This window comes from Brachycentrus maculatus, unplaced genomic scaffold, assembly GCF_059751285.1.
Source record: "Brachycentrus maculatus isolate JH-2025_06_01 unplaced genomic scaffold, ASM5975128v1 h1tg002350l, whole genome shotgun sequence".
In the NCBI taxonomy this organism is placed as follows: Eukaryota; Metazoa; Arthropoda; class Insecta; order Trichoptera; family Brachycentridae; genus Brachycentrus; species Brachycentrus maculatus.
Genome location: NW_028282838.1, coordinates 11,456 through 26,470, shown reverse-complemented (window position 1 = coordinate 26,470; position 15,015 = coordinate 11,456). Strand labels below are relative to the sequence as shown.

Below are 15,015 nucleotides of genomic sequence, written 5' to 3'. Positions count from 1 at the left end.
TCCCAACCCCCAACCCCAACCCCAACCCAACCCCAACCCAACCCCAACCCAACCCTCTGATGTAGATTTGCCTTATTATTTCTCCATCAATTCAATAATGCAAATACATTATAAAAAAGCCATAAGATTTCGATGTATTCAAAACTGGAAAGTCTCGGGCAGTTTCAGCATATACAATACTCAAATCGAAATACACTAATTAATCTAATCTTAGATTTAATCCTACAAATCATGCATTTGTAAATTTGTTTGAAATTGCCGAAATCGCGAAGAGTATGAGTAATAAGTAATAATTAATAAGTAATAGTGGTTAAAAATACTCAGTAAATACAATCATCGTCTCCCTGCTAGTAGACTGTATGGAACTATTCGATCGGTGCTACTAGTCAGTGCCATTTTGGAGATGGAGGAGTTATGGTGCCTCAACGTTGAAGATAGGGGCTGTATCATCTTCATGCTGTTCTCTTTCACGCAGTTTTCTTTCGAGGTTGTATAGTCTGGTTGCCCAAACGAGCCCTCGTAGTACTTTTTCCGGCAGATCTTCGCTATTTTGTCCCCGTTGCTTGGGCCTAGTGTGTTCTGGATCGAGGCCAGCACAGTCGACTTCATCGATTGGTATGAGGAGTTATATGAGCCGTTATGTGAAACGCTTGCTGTCTTTTATCTGTTCTTCAGCTTGAAGGCAGTTAAAGATTTTGCTATTTTGTTCTCGGTTATCGCAATTTCTTCGCTGCTCATCCCAGAAATACCCTGCAGATGCTCGGTCCACGGCGTTAATTGAAATTTGATTCTGGCCTCCTTGATTAGAGAAATAGCGAGTCGTTAAGGCGAGTATTTTAGGAAAAGCCCATGCCGGACATATATTTTGGCCTTGAGAAGAAGCTCGTCTTCAATTGCTTGAACTTAGAATCCTGTCAGGTGATCGCTTTCGAAGACAATCCCGATCGTCAGATAGAAATGCAAGAAGCTCACTACCGTCGCGTATTGAATGCTGAATTTCATGGCTTCGAAGATGACTTTCTATGCCACTTCGTAGTCCTGCTGGCAGTAGGACTTATCTGCATATCTCTGGTATCGGTTGAGGTATGGAACGCGTTTGTCAAGCTCAATCCCTTTACTGGCGACCATCAAGCACGCTGATGCCCATAGCTTCTACTTGGATTCTTGGCCTTGGCAAGTCTGGCCAAATATGTACATGGCAAGGCATCTAGTTTCCATGGTGTACTAGAACTTTTCACAGATGGCATCGAGGAGCATGGCAGTCGACTCATTAATCTCTCTGGCTTGGGTTTGGGCGGACTGCCTTTTCCTCATGCTCTTCAAGTATTTAGCGGGAGAGCAGTTCAAGTAGCTGTCGAATAAGCTCGTCTTGAGTGCGCGATCATTAGGGTAGTGGCTGATTCCGCATTTCTTGCAAGCAGATTTCAGCCAGATGTGCGAGCACGTTGATAGTGATCTTTCGGTCATCGATTTTAATTATAAAACTATTTACCATTGTTAAAATGCTAATTCATTATCATATCCAGTCCTATTCATTATTTTCATCATTGGTTTCACTATTGGTTTCATTATTGGTTTTATTTTCATTTCGCCGTTCACTATCGCAATTGCTTCTGCATCATCATTTTATTGCTAAGGCAGAATTTATGTGGTTCAGACAATGATTAAGGGGTGTTGCTGCGATGAACTCTAGAAAGTAGGAGTGGCCGAGTGGTCTAAGGCGGTAGATTTAGGCTCTATTCCGAAAGGGCGTGGGTTCAAACCCCACCTTCTACATTTTTAATCCTCGTTCAAAACTGTCGTCATAAATGCAGCCCAAATCAGCAACTTTTATTGCTCTTTTATTCGAGTTATTGAAGAGGATTTAACTATTTTCGGGTATTAAATCTGGCATGATTAAGGCCGAAAACTATATATGAATTATTTGTCCACTTTTTAATGTGTTTATTTGTGTTTATTGACGATTGTGAATGGTTCACTCTATATTTCCCTCTTTCCTGAAACTGATTTATCAGCATTAATCTTTTTGTTCTTTATTCATGACTTCTTCAATAATACTTATCGATTTTAAAATTAGAATGCATCAATTTGTTGTGGCATAAAACTGTCAATAGTCAGTATGTTCCTGTATTCGAGTCCAAAAACAGCAATGAATGAGTGATTTGATTAGAAAAACGATCGAAAACAGTCCTCTTTCTTGTCTAAACTAAATGAAATAGAGGGAACAATGAAATAATGTGTATATCGTTTATATTGTTTATATCGTGTATATTGTGTATATCGTGTATATTGTGTATATTGTGTATATTGTGGATATTGTGTATATTTTGTATGATTGTGTATATTTTGTATGTTGTGTATGATTGTTGCCGAGAATTTATCAAGCGAGGTTTGGAAGAACAGCATGTTCAGCTAATCCACAAGTATTACCTTATCCTAACCTGATGTACCCTTTTTCTCCCCAAGATGTCCCCCACGAATTTCGAACAATCCAGGTGTTATCTTCTTGATAACCCACCAGCAACACTGCGTGGTTTAATACCTTGATCCCACAGTTAGTGAATACACCTGATCGATATAGAGACCAGTTCGACGCATCAACACAAATGGAAACCGGTCCCACAGATCCAACTGCATTCTTAACTCCTGCAGTATCACTCTGACCTATCATTGTCCAAGGCTTAGCGGAGTTTAAGAATTTCTTGGCGGTCGGCGTGGCTTTACAACTTCCCTTCACTGCAGTGTATGAGTACTCATTCTGTTGCACAATCCCTGCACTATTCACGTAATTAAGGGCCCACTCTGGCCACGCACCATTGCAGCCAAGGCATTAATACCCTTTATCCCCACAGCAATCGACAAGCTGCTGTTCTGAAAAATTATAAAGCGTCCCACTCGCAGCTGCTATGTTGGATTAAAGAACACCAGTTGTTGAGAACGCCCAGCATGAGCCACACTGACCTTGATTTTTAACGGGGTTGATAACGGACTTCTCTCTCCAATCGATTGCGGAAGGTGCAGTTTTCCAACGAACCCTTGCCTCTACAAGTATGGGGATAGGTGGTCAGTCAGATCCATCATCAGTACTTTCTGGACGAACTATTCAGTAGTCAAATCTGCGAATTCTGTGACTCCCATCTTATAAGTTTGAGAATCATCAGCATTATGGGCTTAAATTTTATCAAGGTTCTTCGCGAATATATTGAATCTGAAGATCTTCTAATCGCTTGCGTAGGCCCTCTGATAAGTCCTTTGGAATTCCTCAAAGAGAATGAAAGATTTGGCCTTCCCGGATTCGATTTAAGAACTGTATAAAACAGATGCAGCAATAAGAGTGATGATGATTGCTCCTAAGAGTCCTTTGTTCATGATGGAGGATTAAATATTGACTAAAGATATAATGAATTTCGAAGGCTCTCCAAATTATAATATAATGCATTTCATCATGATTATATGATCATATAATTATTCTGCACTCGATTATTTGGCTATGTCTCTGTACTCGTGATTAAATTTATGAATGAATTGGCTTTTATGTAGTTTAGCGATGAGTAATTATACAAATGAATTAGCCTCTGAAAAAGGTGGGGCAATACCGCCTGATTAAAAGAATCGGCAAGGGATCGACTGCGGAGGTATTCGAGGCCAGAAAGGATGGAGTGGATGGGAAGTTCGCAGTGAAGATGATTTCTCTGAAGGGATTAAGTCGAGATCAGTAAACATTCATCACCAAGGAAATCGAGATCATCAAGAGAATCGACCACCCTTATATTGTGCATCTGCATTAAGCTTTCTCCACCCAGAACAATTACTATTTGATTTTCGAGTACTGTGAGCGAGGCGACTTGGAGAAGTATTTGAATTAAAACGGAATTCGGATATCGGAGGAGGCGACTCAGAAGATACTGTACTGTATCGGGACGCAGTGAGGCTCATCCACTCCAAGGGAATAGCGCATAGGGATATCAAATTAGCAAACATTCTGATTAAAAAAAACTATCAGATGAAACTCGGGGACTTTGGTTTTGCCAAAGAGGCCGAGAATATGCTCATGAAGACTTACTGCGGGACCCCCATAACGATGGCACCTGAAATTATGTTAGAAAAGCTTTATGATAAAAAGTGTGATATCTGGTCGTTAGGTGTCATTTCCTTCCAGCTCATCTATGGTCGCCTTCCCTTTTCGATTTCAGAGGTTTACCCAAATTTATCGAATATGTAACGCGGAAACCACTCTAGATTCCAAGCCAGCCTGTCATGCCTCCATAATTTAAAAGTCTACTTTTTGCATGCCTCGAGAAAGATCCTGCAAACAGAATCAGCATCACCGAATTCATGAACAATAAATGGATTCTAGAGGGCGACGCTAACAAGTTTGAAGAAGGGTCAACGATCAAGAAGAAGCTAAGCGTGGACGAGCTGCTTCGAAACATTTCGCAGGAGTTCCAGGCTTAGAAAATATAGAATAACGAGGCGAGTGAAGTGGAGCTACTTGTGGCACAGAGGGTGAACAAGATTATGGTTGAAGAGATCCGGAAGTTAATCACAGTTCACGTCGAACTGAGAAAGACGCTCTTTGAAAAATTAAGTAGCGATGATGAGAATATGAAAAATCTCCTGCTGAAACTAGATGCTAGCTATCTAGATTTCTTGTCGAACCTATTGCTCAAGGTGGGCAAATAAACATCTTCCTTAACAATCAAGGCTAAAGAGTTGTATGGCATTTAGTTTCCCCTTCCCTTATCGAAACAGTCGGTCGAAAGTGATTTGACTGGAAACATCATCTTGAAATACCTCCAAAAAACAGCAACCTATGAAGCTTACTCTCCAACCCAAAAACTCCAAAGATACTAAATTTCATCGAGTATTTTGGAAATGGTGAAAAGATTTGACATCCGAGTTATAATTTTATTCGCAAACCACATTTATGAAGATATCGAAGTATAGAACATTATTGAGAGCATTCGATCGAAGAAGATCAATGGGGAGGTGAGCCAGCATATTGAATTCACCAAAGGAAACTATATCACGATCGCTATGGAGTGTTGTGACAGAGATGACCGGGTGAAAGATCTAAGAAAAAGCCTGCAGGAAAACATTGCGAAGAGGATTCAAGAACTCCAGTACGAAATAAACGGATTCTGACCATGATACAATACTTAAGTCACATTCATATATACAGATCATACTTAATTCACATAAATGTCGTCGATTAATTTTATTATTATTAAGCAATGATAGGTGGGTTAACTTGTAGTGCTATTTTTCAGAATAGCCAGTCGAGGCTCATCCACTACAGAAGACTGAAAACAATCGTTAACTCAAAAGGAAGCATCTTCGGAGAAGACGAGGGCAATACTTCAAAGTTGCTCCTTGAGTGCAATAGCAAGCATGTATTTTTCACATAATGTAGAATAAAGCCCGATGCTTCAAAGCCACTTGTAAAACATGATTAATCCGTAGAAACGAAGCAAGAACTCAAGTAACAGAATAAAAGGCTGGTGTCCGGCTTGATCCGAATCGCCACAAGGGAAGCCACTATTTCACCATTAATTGTAAAATAGTTTGCGAAATAGAGCAAGGGTAATACAAAGATGAGAGTATCGAGTGCCACTCTCAATCGAAAAAGGAGACAACAATCTATCGCAGGAGAAAACAGACAAATATCACGGCGAATCATCAGCCAGAAAACTGTATACTCGAAGGAGAAGAGCGATGAGATGTTTAACAAGAGCAGATAGATTTTGGGCAGAGTCTGCAGGTTTCCATCTCATTCGAAGAAAAATAATTCAAGCCTGACTTGGCTCTTTGAAGCAAAGAGAAACTAAATTGAAAGATTTAACGAAGGAGAAACCTTGTTGTTCGACCAGTTGCAGTCAAAAAAGCACAAGGTACTGAGCAACAAAGATTCCATCCAAATGAAAGGCAAGCATTGCTTCTCGAAATCGGCATTAAACTCCTCAGACATCAATTATCCCATGTGAAAACCGAAGCTTGCAACCAATTCACCTCACATTGCTCATGCATCATATTGCCATGATATTAAATGAGTATCGCTTTGGTCTATGATAAGTCAATAATTTGCATCATTCTCCCTTTGATTCCTTTGATTTCATATAGCGGATCCTCATTGCTCGGAAAGATCCTTTGCATCTTTGATTTTATATTTTATATTTTAAGTGCCTTCTCTCTTTCCCTGAATACGCGAATCGAGACCGTTGAAACCTAAACTGAAGCTCATTCATGGACTATGGCATCGGCTACCCTGCTCTATTGAGAGACCTTAAAAATTTGTGCATCTTTTGGTAGCTCCTCGCTTTTTGAAAGACCTCATTGACTTTTTTGAGTTCGACCCCTGAAACCAATGCAATTTATTTCCTCTCTGGGAAGTTGACCTTGCTATTTCCGATCAACTACTCTTCGAACAGACTGTTCACCACCTTCTTTTATGTTTCTAGACTTTTTTGCATGTCCTGGGCATCCTTAGATAAATTTTGCGAAAGCTTGATTTTAAATTGTTGAGTTCGTCCAGAATCCTTTGCCTGTAGTCCATCAATGTGAAGGATGGCTTATTCGCCATGTGCTCTATTTATTTCTTGAAGTCGTCCTGTGTCTTCTTGGTCTGTTTGTCAGTGAGTTTGTCTGTCAACATTCCGAAGCTGTAGAATGGTGAAGCGAACTGTCTGCCCGATAAGGCAAGTATGGTAATATTTTTAATGAGCCGCATGGTCCAATTAATATTAATTAACAATCGAACATATAAATATTTCAGCATATCACTGTATTAATTATTCTCTGAGTTCGCCCTATTCTGACGGTTTTTCCTTATTACAGTTTTTGGAGATTCCCTTGAGTTTATTTAATTTGCCAACGTAAAAAGGTGATAATTTATTTAGTTTCGCCACAACGCCTCATGCCAATATTTTTATGATTTATAAGAAAACTCATAAAATTTCATGCCATTCTCATTCTGCTTGATGGTTCGATGGATACCCCAATAAGCCTTCGGTCACTCATTTTCAATGGGGAATGCTGATCTATCTATTCAGCTGCTCAACTCTTCAGCGAATATTCAGATAGGATTTTAATAAATACATATCAGCGATCTGCTGACGAGTATAAACGATCAGGTTTTCTTTGATGGTAGGCCTCAAACAAAGGAGAATGATTGGCTGAAAGATGCTCAGCGTAAATGACGGAAGGATAATCTGCATCTTCGCTTTCTGAAACTAAAATAAACTAAATAAAAGATTTAGAGGATCAGTTGTGGGAGGAACAATGGGAGGAATCATCATCCAAGCGAATTGTAATTATAGAAAATTGAGAAGCAGAGTATCATACTGCAATTATCGTTTCGCTTAAAAATAATATCATTATATTTATCTTATATGATCATAATAAGACAAAAGCATATAAACGGCATAAGTACAATATTTGAAACTCCGTATTTTCATTATTTTTTTATAGAATCTTCTCATCTGCAATGCTCTTTTTTGTTTTTACCGTATAAATTCTTGCGAAGACATCGAAATTTAAATTGTTATATACAGAATTATTAAATATATTTTAAAATGGCAATAAAACCGTCAAATAAACATTGAAGAAATTAATGTAATGGCTAATGGATCAAGAGCCGTGTTTTTCACTAGCTCATGCTTGTATGATCTTGATGGCACTGCATTTAAATTGAGGATTTCTAATATAAATTTAAATGGGCCGATAACCTGAAGGCAAGTTCAGATGGTTTATCTTAATTCTGTTGATTTTATTGATTCTGGTGGCGACTCGACACAAAAGAGCCTTATTCACTCTTAAATGGTTAAATGCACTTCGAAGTGAGAGTAAACGTGTTGAGATCGAATTCCGCAATTGAATAAGTTTTGATTGGCTTCAATGCGATTTCATAGTGTTTCCTTTTTTTAATCACTCTTCCGTATGAATTCATTTAGTTTTGTTTGCACACAATTTTTCTGCAAATAATGTATTATACAAATCAATTTATCATCAGGCCATCCCTAGTATTCCTAGTGGCATATTAGAATAGTAATGAGACTTTGCCGAGATATTTGATGCATTGGCAGCGAAGTCATGCAACAATTGCAATTCATAAATGCTGAGGAATTTAAAATTTCTATGATCTGAATTATGCTGCTAAACAGCAAACTTCTTAAGAATTATCCATAACTGGAAAGCCAACACAAATTAATGATATAGCATATACTATTCCATATTGGTTACCTGCTCGCAACGTAGAAATAATCCTCTATGATGCGATAGATAAAATGAGGACTTTTGCGCATCGAATCGATAAAACTGAAGGCATTTTTGATAATTCACAAGAATTTGGGTAATTGGAAACTTTATAAGCAACAAATGGAAGGGAAGTAAATTTTTAATTGGTTTCTAGATAGCTGATGAACTCTTTCAGCGGATTCTATGATAATAATAATGATCATAAGATAATAATCATCATAAGATAATAATGATAGTAATAATACTAATATATGAGTAGGTCAGAATATAAGTACAAGAGAGAGGCTTGCACAAGCGATGGTAATAAATAAAATACTGGTTATAATATAATGGCTATTTGCAGTAATGAGTCGCAAAGACTATAAAAGCAGATATTAAAAATGTATTTGGCCTGTTATCATGCAGAGCTTACTCATTAGATCTTCTTCATTTTTTTGGCGTTAGAGGAGTCTCCTTTTTATCGATAGTATATTGCAAAGAATACCAGCACCCCTACAACGATGCAGTTACTCTATAGAGAGTCGTTGATGTCGTCTCGCCCCAGGGCAACCATTGAGATCAGCGGCATCAAACAAAGCACCACTATCTTCTCAACTCTTTCGATGAATTATAGTGATGCTTCAAAAATGGGATACTATTTGATGAGTTCTTCTTTGATGTTTTTCTCGTAGATGGAATGCACAATCCCAATGTAGATAATCAGCCCTAAGAATAAGTACACTCCAAATGTCATGAAGCAGAATGTACAGGCGATTGAAGCGAGCACAAAGAGAAACGACATGAAGGCTTCCACATTTTTAGTCATCGAGTAGGGGATTTATAGCTTCACCTCCCGAAATAAGGTGTAGCAGAGAAGAAAAAAAGATCCATAAAGCATGCCATAATTGTAGGCTTGCTCTCGTTTGTAGCCTTCGAGTAGGTATGAGTAAGTCACCCACAAAGTTGAGTATATTAAGATAGTATCCACGATGTATTGCATGACAAAGTGGCAGCAGAGGAGAATTTTTTACTTTTTTGGAGCCATCTTGAACTAGAAGTAGCCAGGCAAATAGAATCCCACATTTCTGCTATAGGCGAACCTTTTGGGCTTATATGAGATAGCCCTCAATGAAAATGAGTCTATTTTCTGAGCAGCCAGATACAGCCTATGCAGAAAAACTAATCCGATAGCCCCACATATAAAGTAAACCAATGCAGTTTTTGTTTTGAATTTCTATGGTTAACCGTGGAGTACCTTGAGGTATTTGATCTTACCAAATAGACAAATGAAGATGCTAAGAGCATATCCTAGCAAGGTGCCAATAAGTTCATAATTCTGCTATTTTCTTTCTGAGTAGTAGCCTCTTTTGTCTTTGTGATTGATTGTGATAAAAATGCTCTTCTCGAACTTTTCTTCGTATTTTTTCGAGTAGTATTGCACCATTTCGAAACAGAAACCCATCAGCGTCCATCCGACCGTGCATATTGTGATTTGGATTGCTTCGATTTTAGAAATTATCACTGATAAACCTACAATGAAACACCCAACAATCCCGAGTAGCATCATCGATATCGCGATCACCAATTCACCTCTATTCTTCTTTGATAAATCATTAGAGTCTTCAGAGATGCCACTGAGGGCGTAGATGGTGAGGTAGGGCCTAAGAATGATGCTCATGAGGACAGGGATTATCCAAATGAAAGAGTCGACTAAACATGGAGTCCCATATGAGACCATAAGCCCGGTCACCCATACATTCTCTATTGCAAAACCTAATGTACGAAATCAATGTTACACATCGAAATTGGCAGTGCTAAAAGTTTAAGGCATGCCATAGTTTAGACCTTCGAGTCATAATCCTACTCTTACTTGATTTCGTTGTTTTTGATCATTATATTTTTATCATAAACCATAAAATTTACTAAAGCCTGCAAATGGCTTTGTTATAATTCGCTAAATATAAGATTGGATATGGATAATCATAAGGTTCTTTCAGTTACGATTATTTTATTGTTAAATTTTATTATGTGATTATGTTCTACTATAGTTGCATGAAAAGTGCACTATAATTATTCTATATTTGTAGTTGCACTACGCCAGGAAGAGTCTGCGCAAATAAAGCCAATTAATATGGGTGTATATCACTTATTTTTGGATAAGAAGGCGATGAGCTTGCCATCAGACCATATTCCCTCGATTTGTTCTAATTTGCTCTTCATCACACCTCTTCCTTTTGGCTTATCCTCGAAAAACTAACCTTAATATTCGATGTCCTCTGAAAAGTAACGAAGTTTTCCGCTACCTGCCTTCTTGTTGCGATGATATTGCCCTTCATACATGTACTCCCTCGTCTTCTCGACACCAAAGCCATGCTTTTATCCCTTCAAAAACTCCCCCACATACTCATACTCTCTTTTGCATTCAAATAAACTTCCTTTGCCCGTGATCTTGTTGTCTAGAAACTAGCCTTCGTAATTAAGGCACTCCTCCTCTGGGTTTTGAGAGTAGGAGGGGGCAAATTGGAAACTTCCTTTACCTTGTCGAATCCCCTAATAAAAATAGCCTTAGTAGACCCCTTTGGGAGATTTTTCAATACCTTTGCCGTGTGGTTTGTTGTTCTGCCAATCCCCTTCATACTCGTATTAATTCTTGCAGTCCACATATCTGCCTGAATTGCCAAACCCTCCGACGAAATAGTCACCATGTTCATAGATATAGATAGATGACTCAATTTTGCGATAGCCTTTTTGATCGATGAACCCATGGAAGAACCCTGCGAACGCACCTTTATCATGGTAGAGAAATATCATCGTCTTTCCGATGGGTCCTTAATCGCTGAAGGCAGGCTCATTTATGTAGATGAAATTAAATGGGTTCTTAACTTTCCAAACAAGGGATTATCGGCCAATATGTTCAAATTTTTCTAATTTGAGCAGATCGCAGATAGTTTGTTGAATTAAGGTTGGGGCTTGAGGGCTTTAATTACTGAGCAAAACACGATTCTATACTATTAACAGTTTAGTACTAATTCGATTTGTTTCCGTAAAACCTGATGGAATCCTTATTTTTATTATAGTGCCCTGGTTGGGACTTAGCAGAGAGTTTCGATTGAACCCATCGTATTATATTGCTGATGGATAAGTTTATAGATGATGGATAGGTTTATGGATGATGGATAAGTTGATGGATAGGTTTATGGATAAGTTGCTGCTCTGGATTTTGATTCAGATATAATTATCGGGGACGCGATACTAAAAATAATAATCAAAACCATAACAATAGAAAAGTAAAGTATATCCCAAATCGATCAATAAAATAATGCTTCAAAAGATCCAGCAACCATGACATAACTTGCTTTCCCTTTTGTTGCCATAGTTTTATTAATACTGATCATCATGCTGAAGCTTGGCAGCCCTAAAGTTTTACTTTGTCTTTTTTTGGACTTATGTGGCCATGATGATTGTCACAACGAATTGGTACTTCCCATGCTTCTCAATCCCGACCCCGATAAAGTGCAGTTCCGAACTAAAGAACTATCTTCTATTCTCTAGGCTATTTGCATAATTACCTCTGAGCAAGTTGCCATCATCGATAAGCAGTTCGCATAGGATTTCTTCAGGGTCGCAAAATCCATACAGCATATGCTCGGACACGCTGCCATTCCAATCAGCATACTTCGAAACTAACTCTTCCAGTTCTAGGTTGCCCTGCTATTTTTGATTCCTGCCCAGCTCAGTCGACGTGTATGATTATGCGATTTTCTCAGCCCTTTCGTTTGCGGCGCAATGCAATTCATAGGACCAATCGAGCTTGGTATACTTTGGCATATTCTTCAGCTACTATATCAGGCCATTGACTGGCTCAACGCCTTCCTGAGTCTTCATAATGAGAAACTGATCTCCGTAGGGCATATAATTCTTATCTTCGTATTTGCTGAGCCTCGTTTCGAGAACTGGGATCAAGCTACGAGGGTTCACTCTGAACTTATTTATTTATTTGTAGATTATGGAGGCCAGTTTCGAATAGGAGATGGAATCCGCCATTTGATTCAATCGACTTTTATAATATGAAACTGGCCCTATTAATAATCGATATGCTCTAAACAACAACAATGTCTAATATAGAATTAATATTATTCAAAGGGTAGTTTCTTATGTAGCAAAGAAAGTCCCAAAACACTGCTCTTTCGGCCTATCTTGATACTTGGATTGGAGTCGATTCGTTTCTCTTTGGCTGTTTTAGTTTTGTTGCTGGCCTTTATGGTCCCTCGTTTTATATTTTTATTAATTCAGTAGCTCTAGCTATCTGATTTGCTCATAGTTGTGTTAGATTTTGTTGCGCTCATCTAAAAGCCTGCTGATATAGTTCTTAGAAGCCCTTTCGTTTTTGAACTATGTGATCCTGAGAGACTTGGTTCTAAGCCTGCTGTGTTCCGATCTGATGGCTCTTACCTGTTCCTTTTTCTGCTCGATTTCGCAATTGCTGCTCTCCCAGAGCTTCTGATGCATTTCGGAGGTATCCCTCATCTTGATCGTCTTAATTTTCTATATGTTGGACAGACTCTTCCTTCTGTTTTACAGGATGATCTTCTGCTTGCCGCTGCGGATGTGGAGATAGTTCTCCCTTTTCTTGGCGAGAGACTCGGCCTCCCGCTGGAATCTGACAATTTTCTCCATCAAGAGGACTTTGTTGACCATGAAGCATTAGTTGGCCTTCTCGGCCCTGTTCTGGATAATTCGAGCTTTTTTAGACTCTTTACTCTCCTTGGCTGTTAAGTTAGCTATCTTCCTTTTTAGTTGGTCTATTATGTGACTTTTCTCCTGTTTGTACACCTTCTGATAGTCCAAGACTTCCTTGCAGATCTTTGTCTGCATGCATACTTTTTCGAATTATTATATGTCCGTGCAGAATCCTCTGTACGGCTACTACATTTTGCTGGGCTCGGCCATCACTAAGCCGGACTCAAGCTGCCTCTCTATCGGACGACTTTTCTAGAGGCTCATTGTTGTTGTTGAGAGTGGTGTTATGAGTGGTGATGTGAGTGTTGTTGTGAGTGACGTGAGCTTGGGTGCACCGTGCGAGGTATGCATTTAACAACCTTATAATGTTTATATTTATTGAATGGGATTCGCATACTACAATCATTACACAGATTATTACTACAATTAAGATTGCATAGATGATCACTACAATCATTCCATAAACTACACAAATGAGATAATACAGATGATATACATTAGGTTCGAGCACTTCTATCCTACGATTCTGCCTCATAAATAGATTAACTGAATTGTAAACCTACAAATTAATTAAATTATCCCAATTATGATCGTAATCCATTAATATTCCACTCAGAAACGGATTAATAGAGATATTTGTGGCATTAAGATTGTTTCCGATGTGCTCGCTCAAATCTCAAATCGATCGATTACTGCAATGACTTATGAGGAATCGCATAATAATTATATTCCGCATGGACTACAACAAGTTCACATACTACCGAGCGAATCCCTTCTCACAGCAGGGCTTTATCCCAAACATTGCCCATATGAATAGACACAAGCCCTAGTTCCTCACAGAAATGCCAATGGGAGAAGAGCACCTATCCAAAACAGGCAAAAGGCAGTATCCAAACGGTTTCCATCGATCGGCCATTGAGAATGAACAGCTTCTTCAGAGTCCCTAACGATTCCCATTCTAAAATAGAATTGCCCTCGACAAAAAATATTAACGAAATCTAAACACTATTGACATTGAAAAAGCCTCGAGTGGTCCCCACCTAAGCGACACGATTAGGAATAAGTTTAAGGCTAGAGAAGATCTGCTAAGAAGAGACAGAATTGGATTAGACTAGAGAGAGGCACGCAACTATTAGTCTACATAGGAAGAGAAGAGAAGAATCATTGCCATGCAGCAATATCAATAGACATTGCAGAAGCATAAACAGTAAAAAAAGTAATAAGAAAAGCAGGAAGCGAAACAACGAAACGAGAAGGATATGGCAGGGAGTCTGGGATACGCACATCGGTATGAGTATCGGAGATAGTAAATCCCCAATGTGAGTTCAGGGAAGAACAGGACGAACGAAAACAACCACAACGAAACCCATCTTTTTGATCAAAAATAACGAGATAGCCAATACCTGACACCAAATACAGAAAGATATCACCCATAGGAAACGAATAATAATGGTAGCTATGAGCTCCCTCAATGGGAATCAATAGAGGAAGCAAATAGCTTGTCCCAAGTATTCAACCGCCGCCGATCCTACAACAAGCAGACAGGGCTGGACCATAAGTACCCGCACCTGTCCTAGGTGGGGCCTGGTAGCAGCCTCAATAAGTATAGCTTTGAGCATAACAGAAAGCAGCTGAGGCAGTTGAATCCCACGAATCTTTCGAGTGAAGGTTCGATATACCTGGCTGGCCGTCACCTCGTGAATAGTTGATCATATATAATTTTAAGGATGCTAAATAATAAAAAATATTCGCTGGCTTCGACTGGCATAGAAAAATTTTTTCTTTCGAATAGCTGTTTGCGCACCCTCGAAGCCCCTCCTTGCCAGGCAGCTCTCCGGCTCCGCCAAGGCAGCTGTCTCAATTCTCAACCAAAACCAATTAATTCGTCAGAAATCAAGCGAAATGTAAATTAAAGCAAAAGCGAAGCAGCGCAGATAAAACTCCTGTTAGTAGCTCAAGGGCCCAAGAATAACAGCAAAAAAACATCAAAAAGCAAATACTGTCTCTACAAAAAGAACAAAAGCATGGTCAATGTTGCAAGCA

At 38.9% G+C, this 15,015-nt stretch overlaps 1 non-coding gene and 1 pseudogene across 1 annotated transcript; one reads left to right on the top strand and one right to left on the bottom strand.

The window, feature by feature from the left end:
• The first annotated feature begins 1,696 nt into the window (after positions 1–1,696).
• On the top strand, positions 1,697–1,776 carry TRNAL-UAG (transfer RNA leucine (anticodon UAG)). The gene has a single exon. It is a non-coding gene; the product is annotated as a tRNA-Leu (tRNA).
• A 604-nt stretch (positions 1,777–2,380) lies between these two features.
• Positions 2,381–12,741, bottom strand: LOC148298223 (cathepsin L-like proteinase; annotated as a pseudogene).
• Positions 12,742–15,015: the final 2,274 nt, after the last annotated feature.